General features: G+C 44.0%; 1 protein-coding gene across 1 annotated transcript in view; it reads left to right on the top strand.

Annotated features, from left to right (window-relative positions):
• Nucleotides 1-1070: 1070 nt before the first annotated feature.
• MYLK (myosin light chain kinase) overlaps nucleotides 1071-14918 on the top strand; it is a 276708-nt gene continuing 262860 nt past the window's right edge. The window contains exon 1 of the mRNA XM_007985581.3: nucleotides 1071-1280. The gene's annotated coding sequence lies outside the window, so the exon portion shown is untranslated. The remainder of the gene's footprint in view (nucleotides 1281-14918) is intronic.

Raw genomic sequence — 14918 nt, 5'->3', positions numbered from 1 at the left:
AAAAAATTGAAAAAACACTCCTTAACCTTCAGTAAACAGTTTTTTTAAAAAAAACAAAAGAAGGGCCGGGCGCGGTGGCTCACGCCTGTAATGCCAGCACTTTGGGAGGCCGAGGCGGGCGGATCACAAGGTCAGGAGATCGAGACCATGGTGAAACCCCGTCTCTACTAAAAACAGAAAAAATTAGCCGGGCGCAGTGGCGGGCGCCTGTAGTCCCAGCTACTCGGGAGGCTAAGGCAGGAGAATGGCGTGAACCCGGGAGGCGGAGCTTGCAGTGAGCCGAGATTGCGCCACTGCACTCCAGCCTGGGCGACAGAGCGAGACTCCGTCTCAAAAAAAAAAACAAAAAAAACAAAAAACAAAAAAACAACAACAACAAAAAAAACAAAACAAAAGAAGGTCCAAGTGAAGAGATCAAAAGCTATAAAATAGTTCATATTGGGTGCAAACTAAATATAAAGCAAGCCAAAACCCAAAACACCTCCTCTTCCTCCCCCTTTTTTTAATTTAAAGAACTTTGTAAGTATCTTCCAAACCAATGAGAGATTCTTAACACACACGAAGGGAGTATGTCAGAGGAACCGTGGGGCTGAGTTGCGCCGCTGGAGGATGTCTTAAAAAACATCACATAGACAACCTTCCACCGCTAAAGCCTTAGCCCCATGCTTCCGCTGACATCTTCATTTTACAGATTAGAAAACTGAGGCCCAGAGGCAGCCAGTGTCTCATGCACGCTCCCAAAGCTAGCATCAGCCCTAGGTCTCCCAATCTGGGACTAAGACACGCACCAAGACAGCACCAGCACGCTGACCGCCGCGTGCGAGGAGTAACTGGGGCGGTGCAGGGTAAGGGCGAGGGGGCCCCGGGTCTGACCCTCGGTTTGGCTGCGGATTCTCCGCTCCCGACTCCGACGCAGAGGGCGGGTGGGAGTGGCGGGAAGGGCAGCAGGTCCACCCCCCGAGCGCTATGCAAATGTCATGCAAATCAGCACATGGGGGCTGGAGCCGGTGGTTTGAGTACTGACCCCGCAGCGCCGCGCTCTCACTCTCTCGCCCCAGCGCGCGTCCGCTCTCCGCACTCCCACTTGCTCGCTCTCTCGCCCGTTCGCTCACCCCGCCCCGCCCTGCCCTGCCTAGTCCCGGACGCGCCTCGCGGGCTCCCCGCGCCGCCCGGTAGGCAGCAGGGCGCTAAGCGAGCTCGGAGCCAGCGCAGTGCGCCTGCGGCCGGGGCGCCCCGCCGAGCGCCGGTGCCCCGGCTCCCGGGCCGCCTTCGCCGCGCGGGTGAGTGAGCCCGCCCCACGCTTTTGTCCAGGCGCAGGCCCTGGAAGTCAAGGCTCCGAGGGTGGGAGTTCTGGGTGGGGGCTGGGACCCCCACCGTCGGTGCCGCTTGACTCCCCTGCTGGAGAGGGGCCCCGGGGTGCGGCGAGGAGTCGGGGGCGTAAGGAGACGACCTCAGTGACGCCAGGCTGCACGAGTTTTCTTTTGGGGAGATGAAGTGCTTGGGGACAGTGATGCGATTGCCTCTCTAGGAATTATCCGAAGGGGGTGCCTTTGATTTGAGGGGCGGAGGAGAAACGGACCCTTCTCCCAGCTCTCAGCCCCTCGCTGGAGGACTCGGTGACGGCCTCTGGGAAAGGGGTGCCACGTGAAGGTCCTTCCAGCCCAAATGTGATTCCGGGAAGGTAGGGCGGGGAAGGCAGCCTGCGAGTGCCAAACCTGGCCATCCCAGGCAAAGCTGGGGCTCGGGCTTTGCAGACTTGTTCCTACTCCATATTCCTCACTTAAGCCCCTTTCCTCGCTCTGCCTCCTTCGCGTTAACTGGGGTCCCACTGCTGAGGGACCTTGTTTGCCGATGATTGCTGCTGGAAAGTTTTGGATAAACTTCTCAGGAGATACGAGCTGTCAATGGTTGAGGTAGACCCCTCCCTGGAACTTACGGGACTAAAACCCTTCAAGACCCAAAGGACTGAATTTCTAGGAGTGGCATTGAAGATGCGAAGATGGGCTGATGGGCAAATGGTTTCTAGGATTTTTTTTTTTTTTTAGATTGGGGTGTGTGTGTGTGTCTGTTGGGGTGCGGGGCGCTTTCTATTTCATAACCAGATGAAGACCCAGCTCTGCTAGAGTCTAGAGGGAATAAAATTAGCTGTTGTGATTCAGGAAGCTGGGTGGGTGTAGGGAAACACCTGGGCAGTAGGCGTGGTGCCAGACCTCAGGCTGTTGGTTTTTACCATCTCTCCTCTCCCCATAAACCAGAGTATATGTAATGACCCCCCCAACCCCACAGCCTTTAAGAGCCTGCCCTGGAGCTGCATCCCCCTTCCAAGTGAGGCTGTATTCTTCCACCTGAATGGAATCCTTTTTGTCAAAATGTACTTGTCATTAAATTATTTCCAGATGGTGGGCTTAGGAGGACCATTTGGGGAACCCCACCCACACTTCAAAGAATCAGGAATGGACAATGCAAGTCTCTGGGAGATGTGTAGGTGCGTCTGGTGACTTTATTAGGTTCCTACAAGGCATTTAGGGTTCTAATAGAACTATCTGTTTTCTTTTAAATTGTTGACCTCCTTCTCTCTTCTGTGATTGTCTTAGTCTCTTCACCGCCTGCACACTGTGGGACTGTGGAGGATGACGCTGCTGGCACCACAGTGCGCTAGGGCAGCATGGAATTTTCCTTCCTGCCCAGAGTGAGGTTACCCCTTTTACTTCCACTCTCAGTGGGCCAGAAGCCTTGGGCCGGGACAAGTAGGAACCTGAGCAGTTGGTCCTGGGTCCGGAGTGGTTGGACTCTGGATGCTGGTTTGGGTAGTGGGTACTCTGGAGACATGCACAATAGCTTTTTTGCCAAGATGTACAGGTCTGTCACATTGTTCGCTGATGATGCAAAGGATGCTGAGCATCATCTGCAGCTAAACATGAGCTTGGAGAACCACCCCACAGTGGGGAAGCATTTATGCTGGTTCATCTCCCATGTTCAGTTTCTTTTGTGTAATAACTAGCTAGCTGAGGAGGAGGGTAGCTGCAGCCTTGTAGATGTTTCCTTGTCTTATTTTTATTTTTTATTTTGAGACAGGGTCTGGCTCCGTTGCCCAGGCTGAAGTACAGTGGCACGATCTCGGCTCACTGCAGCCTTGACCTACCAGGCTCAAGGAATTCTCCCACCTCAGCCTTCTGAGTAGCAGGGACTACAGGTTTGTGCCACCACACCTGGCTAGTTTTTTGGATTTTTTTGTAGAGACGGGGTCCCACGATGTTGCCCAAACTAGTCTAATGGGCTCAAGTGATCTGCCCACCTCTGCCTCCCAAAGTGCTGGGTTACAGGCGTGAGCCACTGCACCCAGCCGGAGTAGCTGCCCTTTGTGTGAGGTTTGCCCACCCCTTCATCAGGGGCTGCTTCCCCAGGGGCTAGATCTTAGAGAACATACACAGAGCAGACTAGGCCTTGGAACATTCCTGGTCTAACTGGTAAGGCCAGGTGGCCCCACCTGCTGTCTGAACATGGTAGACAGACAGCTACAGTAACTGAAGAGTAGGGGCTCCTGGCTGGCAGGTGGGGGGTGGGGAGTCTGCTGAGAAGGCTTGTCAGAGAAGGAGGTGACCCAGATGTGGCAGAGGGGAGAGGCCTTTGAGTGCCAAGGGTGGGGAAAGGTTCTGGGTCTCTGGCTAGGGAGATATTTGCTGGCCTCAGAGGCATAGATTGTGAATGCACTGGGGTCACCATGTACTCAGTGTCTTTGAGAATGACCCCTTGCTTTTATCCTCAAAATAGAAGATGAGCCTAGAGTTTGAAACACAGCTACTTGGCTTGTCTATCTTTTAGGAAGTTCATAAGGTGGGGGTTTCAGAATGCAGCCTTGCTTGGGGATAGGGTGCAGTGTCCCATGAGTTTGGAGAGTCTCATTTAGTGTCTTTCTGAGAGCAATACTTCTTGGGAGTCTGGAAATATAAGCCTACTTGGAAGCCCTGCTGCACCTCTTGCAGCTCAAACCAACCCACAGAGACTGGGAGAGTGTTCATTCTTAAAAGCTTCCTGTCCTGTCTTTTCAGCAAATGTAGGAAAATTTAGAAACAACACTTAAAAAGTATCCTTTCCCAACAAAAGACAATGTCCTCACCCAACTTGGCCAACAGAGGGCGCATGCAGGGGACATGAGGTAGGGCCATTTGCATGGAAAATGTCCGTGCGGATGCTCAGGCCTGAGCGGGGTCTATTGGGTGACCTGAGTGCTCAAGATCAAGGAACCATCCAGTGGTGAGCCACAGTGGAACAGAGTGATGTCACTGTGATGAGCTCCCGTGCCATGTGACTTCTATCTCTTCCCCGTGCTCCCCCAGTCTCCTGCCCTACAAGCAGGCAGACTTGGCTGTGCAGGGCAGCAGTGCCTGTGCAAGCCACGCCCCTCTCCCACCTGCGCCGTTCTGCAGATGGATTCTCTATTCTTTCTTGAGTTTTGGCTGCACACTTTTCCATTCGTTTGATGCCAACAGGTTGAGCAAATGCATTCCCCTCACAAACTCAAGGCGGGTGGACCTCCGTATTTGCACTGCAGGCCAGCAGGTGCATCCCTCCTCCTTGTTGCATGCACCTGGTGTGTGAGGGCTGCAGCCCCCATGAAATTTACTATGACAGCCAGCCCAGTGGGCTGGGGCAGGAGGAGAGCCAGCAAAAGTTGCTGCCTCATGGGCTGGAAGGTAAGGCTGTGTTTGCAGATGCTCACACCACCTTCTTTTCCCTGCCCTCCTACTCACTGTACTTCAGTGTCTGAGGGTGAATGGGCACCCCACTAGGGAGCTGTGGAAATTTTTGTGTAGATCCAGCTTCTCAGATTTCCCATGTTGTCCCCATCCTCTCTCTGTTGGTACTTCCATGCCCCCCTTCCACCCTCCCCTCCCCTCCTTCCCTGAGTCTTCAGAGCAGAGCCCTGGAGACAGAAAGCCCCTTTGGCGACAAAAGAAAAGGGATAAGTAGAGGATTTCCTTTTCTTTCAGACCTACTTCCTGATTTTTTCCCCTGGCTCTAGGCACTCAAATCTGATGCTAATTTGTTTTTTTTTTTTTTTTTTTTTTTTTTTTTTTTTTTGAGACGGAGTCTTGCTCTGTAGCCCGGGCTGGAGTGCAGTGGCCGGATCTCAGCTCACTGCAAGCTCCGCCTCCCGGGTTTACGCCATTCTCCTGGCTCAGCCTCCCGAGTAGCTGGGACTACAGGCGCCCGCCACCTCGCCCGGCTAGTTTTTTGTATTTTTAGTAGAGACGGGGTTTCACCGTGTTAGCCAGGATGGTCTCGATCTCCTGACCTCGTGATCCGCCCGTCTCGGCCTCCCAAAGTGCTGGGATTACAGGCTTGAGCCACCGCGCCCGGCCTGCTAATTTGTTAATCCAGGACCTTATGGGTTATTTATCATAATTTTGGGGGGAACCGAACACCTGCAACTTGGTGCTTTTATAGTTGAGGATGCTGTTTACCTTTCTTTTTTGTTTTCAGAGATGAAGATTTCTGATGTATAGTAGCTGTCATTCAGGTTTCTGGCAGGAGGAGGCAGCCAAGCAGAATGTGATCTTTGGTGTTAAACTTGGGTTCAGTTCCACCCAGTTCATTTACTGGCTGGGTGTTCTTGGCATAGGTTTTAACCTCTATGAGCTGACTTGAGTTTTGTCTTCTGACAATGAGGGCGGTTATAAAAATTAAATGAATATGTGAATATAAATAGGCACAAAACAAAGAATAGCTTTTATTATATATACTGGGCAGTGTTCTCCAGGTCTATAGAATGACTTGTAAATCAACCAGCAGACACTAATGATGTACCTACTTTCTATCGAGGTCTGTAGAGGATTATAAAACAAAGGTAATGTGCCTATGCTAAGAGACTCTGGGTGGGAAGCGAGAGAGCTAACACATATGCAGTAATTAGAAAACAGGGACAACAAGCAATTTCCAAGTTTCGTTAAGAGAATTAAAGGATGACAGTAAATTCAGGGGCTAGAGTGATGGGGGAAGGCCTCAAAGATGAGGAGGAGGAAGGGAGGGTGAGCATTTGCCAGGAGAGAGGAAGGCAGGAACATTTGGCTCCAGTGTCTGAAGGCTGTCAGCTCCTTCTTTGCTGCAGTGCACTCCCAAACATGCAGGTGTGCTTGTCCTGAGGTTTATTTTGGGGATGGTTTTCACGCTGGCCTTGTTTTCCCTCTGCTGCCAAGAATATTTCTGAAACATCAGAAATTGTTTTATTTTATACTCGATCAAAAATATTAAGAGGCAATTGGGTGGCCAGAGTGAAAGCCCAGGCCCGTAGAAGACTTTTGGGTTTCTGGGGCTTTGTGTTCTCTTTTCATGCCTCATATATTGTAGCTCACTTCCTAGTTCTGGAATCACAGGGTATTAGGACTAAGGATCAAGTCCACCTGACCTTTGCATTGGACTGAAGAGGAAACTCTGGCCTAAGAAGCCAAGTGGTGGCTGGGTGTGGTGGCTCACGCCTGTAATCCCAGCACTTTGGGAGGCTGAGGCGGGTGGATCACCTGAGGTCGGGAGTTCAGGACCAGCCTGACCAACGTGGTGAAACCCCATCTCTACTAAAAATCCCAAAATTACCCGGGCATGATGATAGGTGCCTGTAATCCCAGCTACTCAGGAGGCTGGGGCAAGAGAATCAGCCAGAGTTCTCATCACTATCTATCCTGGTGGAGGATGGTGATAGCATGAGAAGGTGAACGGTCTGACTTAGGCAGGAAGAATGGATACACATTGGTTCCCTCATCTGCCCCACCTGCTTCTCTAGAGTCCTTGAAGGCTGTCCTCTTCAGTCTGAGGGTCCCATGGGGAGCAGGAGTGAATGTCCTTCCTTTATCTGCCTGTGATCTGCCATCTGTCTGCTTCAGGGCCCCTGGATACCGAGTGCTGTTCCCCTTTCCTGGAGTTAGACTACATGGAATGTCATCTGAGGCTGTGGGAAACACCGGGAAGACGCCCTGGGTGTGGGGTCTAGTTCCAGCACTGTCTCCTGCTATGTGATGTGGTATCTCCAGGTCTCAGATTGTGCACCTTTAAGTGGACAGAGAAGCCCCTCTCTACTCATCTGATGAGGCTGTAGGCAGATGAACATGTGCTTGGCAACTTGCGCTTGTGACACGGTCATAAGGGTAGTGTCCTGCTAGGCAGTGTGCTCCTGGAGGTCACGGGCTGTGGTTCATCTGTATCCTTACTCATAGCCTGGTGCTTGACACACCTCAGGTGCTCGGTACATGTGGGTAGAAGGACTGGCTAATGGGGTAAATGGAGGTGCTCAGAGAAGATTCTGAGGGATTTGCTGTCTGTCACTCCATGAGAAGGCACTTTCCACTCATTTACCTCACTTCAGTTATGTCTTCTATAGGGCTAGGTATAACCTCATTCTAACTTTTCTCCTGAGCTTTATGCATATTTCCAGCTAAGTACTGAGTCCATTCATAGAACATGACTCAAACAGATGTATTCCAAACCTTCCCCATTATCCGAGTTAAATTCCCATTTGGTATTTTCCTATTAGTGTCAACAGGGTGATTATTTTCGTAATCACTTGGTTGCTAATCTTGTAGAAACGAGTATGTTCACGAGGAAGCAGCAGGTGGTTTTAGAACATGCCTGGAGGAACACAGTTCCTACCTTGCAACCTGCCTCTGATTACTACCAAAAAGCGCCTGCCTTCCCAGTAGTCACTCATGGTATACATGATACAATTAACACAGTTGCTACTGATGTTACCCAATAGCATGTTTTAGGGAGTTCTCAGGCTTCTTGTTGCGACTGGGCAGCCACCTTGGGGCTCAGCTCCTCCCCTGTGGGCCTGCCGATTATCCCAGGTAGAGAAACACTTGGTTTTACTTTGATATTACTATTTTTTCCTGACCAGACCGTACTAGCTCACACTTGGAGTATTAACTGTGGCTTCTCTGTAGCCCAAATACATCGTACACTTGATTGCTTTGTTGATCTAAAACATAGTCTGACTGCGTCACCACCTTCAGAAACCCCCGGTGGCTCCCTGTTTCACACAGAACAGCCTGAAGCCATTCACAGGCCTCTATAATCTGACCTCCAAGCCCAGTCTCACAGCAGCCACCCCCACGCTCCTTGATCCCACTACATCCAGACTTATTGTCTCAGCCCAATTTTTACTTTCCTGTGCCTCTGACTGTGACTGTGAGTTCATCCTCACCTGGAATATTCCTCACTTGCCTCTTTGATTTACAGATTCTTCTAGCCTTAAATATTTGTTCAGGGAATGAGTTAAGCTCCTAATGACTGTCAGATACTGCCCCCAGAGGCTGCCTCTGATCTTTTCAGCCTCAACTTCTCTAGAAGTAACTCCCTGTAAAATTCTTTTTACAGAGACAAGTCATAAATTATTATGGTATGTTTTTATCATTTGTTTAATTTTTATCATGCTAAAATTTTATATCTGTAACTATACTGAAAAAAACATCAAGGGAAGAACATGTTAATGCCTCTGTTTCCTAATAGCAGTGGTTCCAGAACTGGCTGATAACAAAATCTCTTTGGGAACCTTGTTTGAAAAACAACCTATGGCTCCACAGTCCCAGCCCGGACTGCTTTGGTGGGGTCAGGGAATCTCTGGTTTAACAACACTTTCCAGGTGATTCTGGTGTCAACCTGATTTGATTTTTCCCTGGGTAATTCTTTCTATTATTTCTTTGATTTGTGTATTAGGAAGGATTTTTCAAAATTAACAGAAACCAATTCAGGCCAGCTGAAGAGAAAAAATAAAGGTAATAGCATGATAAAAGATGGATTCTCATATTTTCCTTATTCCAGATTATAGGCAGTAAGATTCGTATCACTTTATAATCTTTCAGGAAAAAGCACTTCCTTTCATATAGACAATGTTAGAAAAGTTTCTAAATTACAATATACCTTTATTTTTGAAATTGCATACCAGTTTCTTCATCATTATAATCAAACTATGAAGATCCTCCTGAACTGTGATAATGTGGTAACTGATATAATCTATCAGTGTTACATATGATTTCAAGGTGAAACGCTGTTTTCCAGAATCTCTGCTCATGATTTTTGAATGTTGACGCATTCTTGCATTCCTGGAATAAACACTTAGTCATACTGTAGTTTTTTTTAATACCCTAGTGACTTTGATTTTCTAATATTTTGTTTTTTTTACATCTATAGTCCTAAGTGAGATTGAACTATTAATTGTCTTGGCTTCCCTTAGCCAGTTTTGTATGTGCCCACAATTTTGACATTTTTGGCATCTTTAGGATTGGCAGAATAAGTCTGAGGAATATTAAAGTCTACTAGGGTTTTATCTACATTTTCTTTAGATTAAATTTTGAGTTCTGGCTTTTCTATAAGTAATATTGCTAAAAGTTAGATATGTTTTTCTAAAAGTTAACTGGAAACTTTGAAAAAAATAAATATTCAGTATCTACCTGATCATCTATTGCACATAAATCAGTCACACCAACTTTTCCTAGCTTCAGTGTAAATTTGGCAGTTTCTACTGCCTTTTGATTCCATTGTTTGACAAATGATTGGCATTTTCCCAGGTACACAATAACTTTTCTTTTGAATGCTGCATCATAATGGGTTTTCTTGAAGACTCTTTTTCTTTCTCATGTAAAAAAGTAGGTATAATTTATGTGCAGTAGAATTCACCCATTTTAATGTACAATTCCGAACAATTAGTACACAATTATGAGGAAGTTCAGTTCTGAATTTTGACAAATGTATATAGTCATATAGGCACCATCACATTTGAGATACAGAACAGCTCCATCACCTCCCAGAATTGCCTTGTAAGCTTTGATTGTCTGCTCTTCCACCACCTGCAGACCTTGGCAGTCACTGATCTGCTTTCTCTCCCTGTGTTCTTTCCTATTTCAGAATGTCTTATAAATAGAGTCATGGTTTGTAGGCTTTTTAGGGTGCCTGCTTTCACTTAGCATTAATGTGTTTGAGATTCATCCATGGTGGTGGGTATATTAATAGGTAATTCATTTTTGTTGCCGAGTATTGTTTCATTGTAAAGACATATCACCATGTGTTTACCTGTTCCCCAGTTGAAGGACATTTGGGCTGTTTCCAGTTTCAGGTGATAATAAGCAATTCACTATCAATATTTGTGAACAGATTTTTATATGAATATAGATTTCATTTCACTTGGGTAAATATCGAGGATTGGGGTTTCTGGGAGGTATGGTAAATGTAATAGAATATCAAACTGTTTTCCAAAGTGGCTGTACCATTTTGCATTCCTGGTAGTAGTGTCTGAGGGTTATACTTTCCACATCTTTGTCAGCACTTGATATTGTCAGATTTTAAAAATTTTAGACATTCTAAAAGAATAGTTTTATCCTATTGTGTTTTTAATTTGAATTTCCTTAGTGACTACTAATGTCGAACATCTTTGTGCTTATTTGCCAAACATATCTGTCTTTAGTGAAGTATCTGTTTAAGTCTTTTGCCCAAGTTTTATTGGATTGTTTGTTTCCTTGTGATTTAGATTTGAGAGTTCTTTATATGTTCTGGACATTAATCTTTCATTGGGTATATGTTTGGCAGATCTTTTCTTGCTGTCTGTAGCTTGTCTTCTCATTGTCTTTAACAATGCCTGTTACTGCATAACAGAAGTCTTTAATTGTGATGAAATTCAATTTATCAGTTTTTAAAAATGTGTTATGCTTTTACTGTTATATCTAAGAAATACCGACCTAATGTGGAGTCATTAAGATGTTCTCCAATGATTTCTTCGAGATGTTTTACAGTTTTAGGTTGTATATTTAGTTCTGATCCATTTTAAGTTAATTTTTACACATGAGGTGAGGTATTGATAGAGATTCTGTTGTGCGTATGAATGTCCAATTGTGCTAGCACCACAGTGAAAAGATTATCCTCTTATGGAATTGTCTTTGTACCTTTGTTGAAAATCAGTTGAGCATGTATGTGTGATCTATTCTGAGTGTTCTGTCCCATTGATTTATGCATTTATTCTTTCAACAATACCACACTGTATTGATTATTGTAGCTTTATTGTAAGTTTTGAAGTAAGGAAATTTGAGCCCTTTGACCTAGTTCTTTCTTATCAAAATAGTTTTGGCTGTTACAGATTTTTCAGCCTGACATAAATTTTAGAATCGTCTTGTTAGCTTCTGCATAAATTCCTGATGGAAGTCTGTTGGTATTGCATTGACTCTATAAATCAGTTTGGAGAGAACTGACATCTTAACAATTTTGGGTTTTTGAGTACATAAATAGACTATATTTCTCCATTTAGGTCATCTTTGATTTCCTTATCAATATTTTATAGTTTTTAGCATATAAATATTGAACATATTTTATCATGTTTATAGCTATCTATTTCATGTTTTGGTGTAATTTTTAATGGTACTTTTAGTAAAATTTTGTTTTCCAGTTGCTCATTGCTAGTATTTATAACTATAATTGATTTAGTATTTTAATGGATTTTTAAAAATTTTAAATCAAAATAAAGTACAGCAAAATATGTACTTGCAGAGTTTGAAAATCTAATGTGATTAGTAGCTAGCTAAATCTAATGTGTAACTTAAACAATTTAGAAGGCTGGGATATAGAATCAATTTTCAGTCCTCATCTGCTCTTAACTATTTTCCTGAGCTTTTTAATTATTTTTAAGCAATTGATTTTTGTTTGTTGACCTTATATCTTTTGACTTTTCTAAACTGACTTATTAGTTCTAGTAGCTTTTTTTCCTAGATTCTTTGAGATTTTCATCATAGATAATCATGTCATCTCTGAATAAAGACAGTTTTATTTATTCAATTCCAATTTCTTTGCCTTTATTTTTCTTGCTTTATTGTGCTGGTTAGGATTTCCAGTATAATGTTAAACAGGAGTGGTGAAAACAGACATCATTGCCTTATTTCCAATCTTAGGAGGCAGGTATTGAGTCTCATATCATCTTATATGCATTAGTCATAGTTTTTTTGTAGATACTTTTTATCAGGTTGAGGAAGTTTCCTTCTAGTTTGCTTAGATTTTCTTTGTCTTTACTGTGAATGAATAATGATTTGTTCAAGTGCTTTTTATGGATCTATTGAGATGATCATATTTTTTTCTTTTGTCCATGAGTTGGCAAACTCTTTCACAAAGGGCAGTGTGAGAAAAATAAGAAATATATATTTGGTCTTTATTTTCAGTTTCTGGCATAGAGCTTCTAAAACCCTGGGAATTTCCTGAGTGAGAGGGGTGAGAGGAATGTCTTTGGTTATTCATAATAAGTCCCTTTCAACCATACCTGAGTTTATGCTGGTGAGGTGACTGTATAGCTTGGTGAACCCCTATATAGCTTCTGGATGGGGGCTGATTGTCAGAGGAACCAACCATGTAATTAGAAGGTTGGAATTTTCAGCACACCCTGCCCCAACATATAGGGAGGGGAGAAGAGCTGAACACTGAGTAAATCACTAAAGGCCAGTGATTTAATCGATTATGCCTGTGTAACAGAGCCTCCACAAAAACCCGTAATTGAAGGGGTTTGGAGAGCTTTGGAATTGCCTAAGCACACTGAGATGCTGGCAAGCTGCTGGCAATGCCTGGAGAGGGCATGGAAGTCCCTTACCCCTTTTCACATACCTTGTCCTGTGTATCTCTTCCATTTGGCTGTTCCTAGAATATTTATAATATTCTAGGACAGAACGCTCAGAATAGATCACACATACATGCTCAACTGATTTTCAACAAAGGTACAAAGACAATTCAATAAGAGGATAATCTTTTCACTGTGGTGCTAGCACAATTGGACATTCATACGCACAATAGAATCTCTATCAATACCTTACCTCATGTATTCTGGCTGTTCCAGAATATTTATAACTGAATAAATATTCAGTTATTATTTTGCTGTAAATACTTCTCATTTGGATAATGTTTTACAGTTTACTTGTTTTCATACATTTTGCATTTAATCTTTGTCAATCTTTGTCAATCCTAGGTTGTATCCTGTAAAATAAACTGGTAAATATAAGGAAAGAGGGCTCTCAAGTTCTGTAAACCATTCTAACAAATTATCAGACCCAAGAAGGGGGTCATGGGAGTCTCTGACTTATTGTCGGTTGGTCAGAAATATGAGGGGCCCAGGACTTGTGATCAGCATCTGAAATGAGGGAAGTCTTGGGGACTGAGCCCTTAAGCTGTAGGATCTACCACTAACTCAAGGTTGACAGTGTTAGCATTGAATTGGATTGCAAGACGCAGCTGGTGTCTAGAGAGAGACTTGGTTGGTATGAGGAAAAAAACTCCACGTAGCTGGGTGTCAGAAGTGTTCTGGGAGTTAAAAACGGGTCATAGTAGCCAGATAACAAATATTTTAGGCCTTGTGGGCCATAAGGTGTTTTATTCAACTCTCTACTCAACTCTCATAAATCTCCTCTACTCAGTGATTCAGCTCTGCCATTGTAGCATGAAAGCGGCCATGGACAATAGATGGGTAAGTGAATGGATGTGGCTGTGTTCCAGGAACCTGATAAAAACAGGCTGCAGATTGGATTTGGCCTGCTGCTGGTCATAGTTTTCCCAGTCATAGTTTGCTGATCTCTGCGTTAGTCTATTGATATGTGGAATTACAGTAATTGATTTTCAAATGTTTAACCAGCCTTACATTCCCAGAATAAACTCCACTTGTGGTATATTATTGCTCTTTTTATATATTGCTGGATTTGGTTCACTCAATTTCATTGAGGTTTTTTGTGTCTATATTCATGAAGGATATTGATCCAATGTCTTTGTCTGGTTTTGGTGTCAGGGTATATTTGTAGCCTTATGAGTTGGGAAGTGTTCCTTCCTCTTCTATTTTCTGGAAGAGTTTGCATAAAACTGCTGTTATTTATTCCTGAAAGTTTTGGTAGAACTTGCCAGTGACACCTGAGCCTGAAGTTGTTTTGTGGCATGATTTTCAATAGCAAATTAAATTCTTTAATAAATATAGGACTGTCCAGGTTATTTGTTTCTTCTTGAGTGATTTTTAGTAGGTTGTATCTTTGGGGTAATTTGTCTATTTAATCTAAAAGACAGAATATTTGTAAATGTTCATAACATTAACTTATTATCCTTTTAATTTCTTTAGGAATTGTAGTAATGTCTCGTTTTCTATTCCTGATATTTATAGTTTGTATCTTCTCTTTTGCTGTTGGTCAATCTGGGCAGTGGTTTGTGAATTTTGTTAGTTCTTTCAAAGAACCAGCTATTTGTTGGTTTCTTTGAGTTTTCTCAATGTTTTTTGTTTCCAAATTCATTGGTTTGTCTTTACTATATATTCTGCTTGTTTTGGGTTCAGTTGCTCTTCCTTTTCTAGTTTGCTAAAGTGGATGCTTAGATCATTGATTTGAGGCCTTTCTTCTTTTCTGATAATTTCTAGGGTTCTCCTTTACGGGGACAATTGGGTGGGGAAAGGGGACATGGAGGTGTAGAACCAGTTTTCCTACCTCTAAACTTTTATTAGGAGAGCTTTAGTAAAAGCCTTACCAGCAGGGAGCCCTGAAGCTTCTGCTTGGGGGTGGGAACAATGGGAAGGAAGCAAAGGGTAACACCATGGACTGTTTCTTTCATGGGAAGCAGTGGCCTGGTCTTCCCACCCTGACAGTCTAGGACCCTAATGCTCATCTGCCTCCCAACATGGTCTGTAGAAAAGAGAGGAAAGGGAGTTGGAGTTGCTGCAGTTTTGTTGGATGAAAGGTTCTCTCCTAATAGTTTAGACCGGGAGCTGGTGGACTTTTTCTGTAAAGAAGCAGATACAGATAGTAAATATTTTCAACTTTGCAGGCTATACCATCTCTGTCACAGGTATTCATCTCTGCCATTGGAGCATGGAAGGAGCTGTAGGTAACATGTAAATGAATGGGCATGGATGTATTTCAGTAAACCTTGGTTTACAA

This window comes from Chlorocebus sabaeus, chromosome 22 (genome assembly GCF_047675955.1).
Source record: "Chlorocebus sabaeus isolate Y175 chromosome 22, mChlSab1.0.hap1, whole genome shotgun sequence".
NCBI lineage: Eukaryota > Metazoa > Chordata > Mammalia > Primates > Cercopithecidae > Chlorocebus > Chlorocebus sabaeus.
This window is presented reverse-complemented; position numbering and strand designations above follow the sequence as displayed.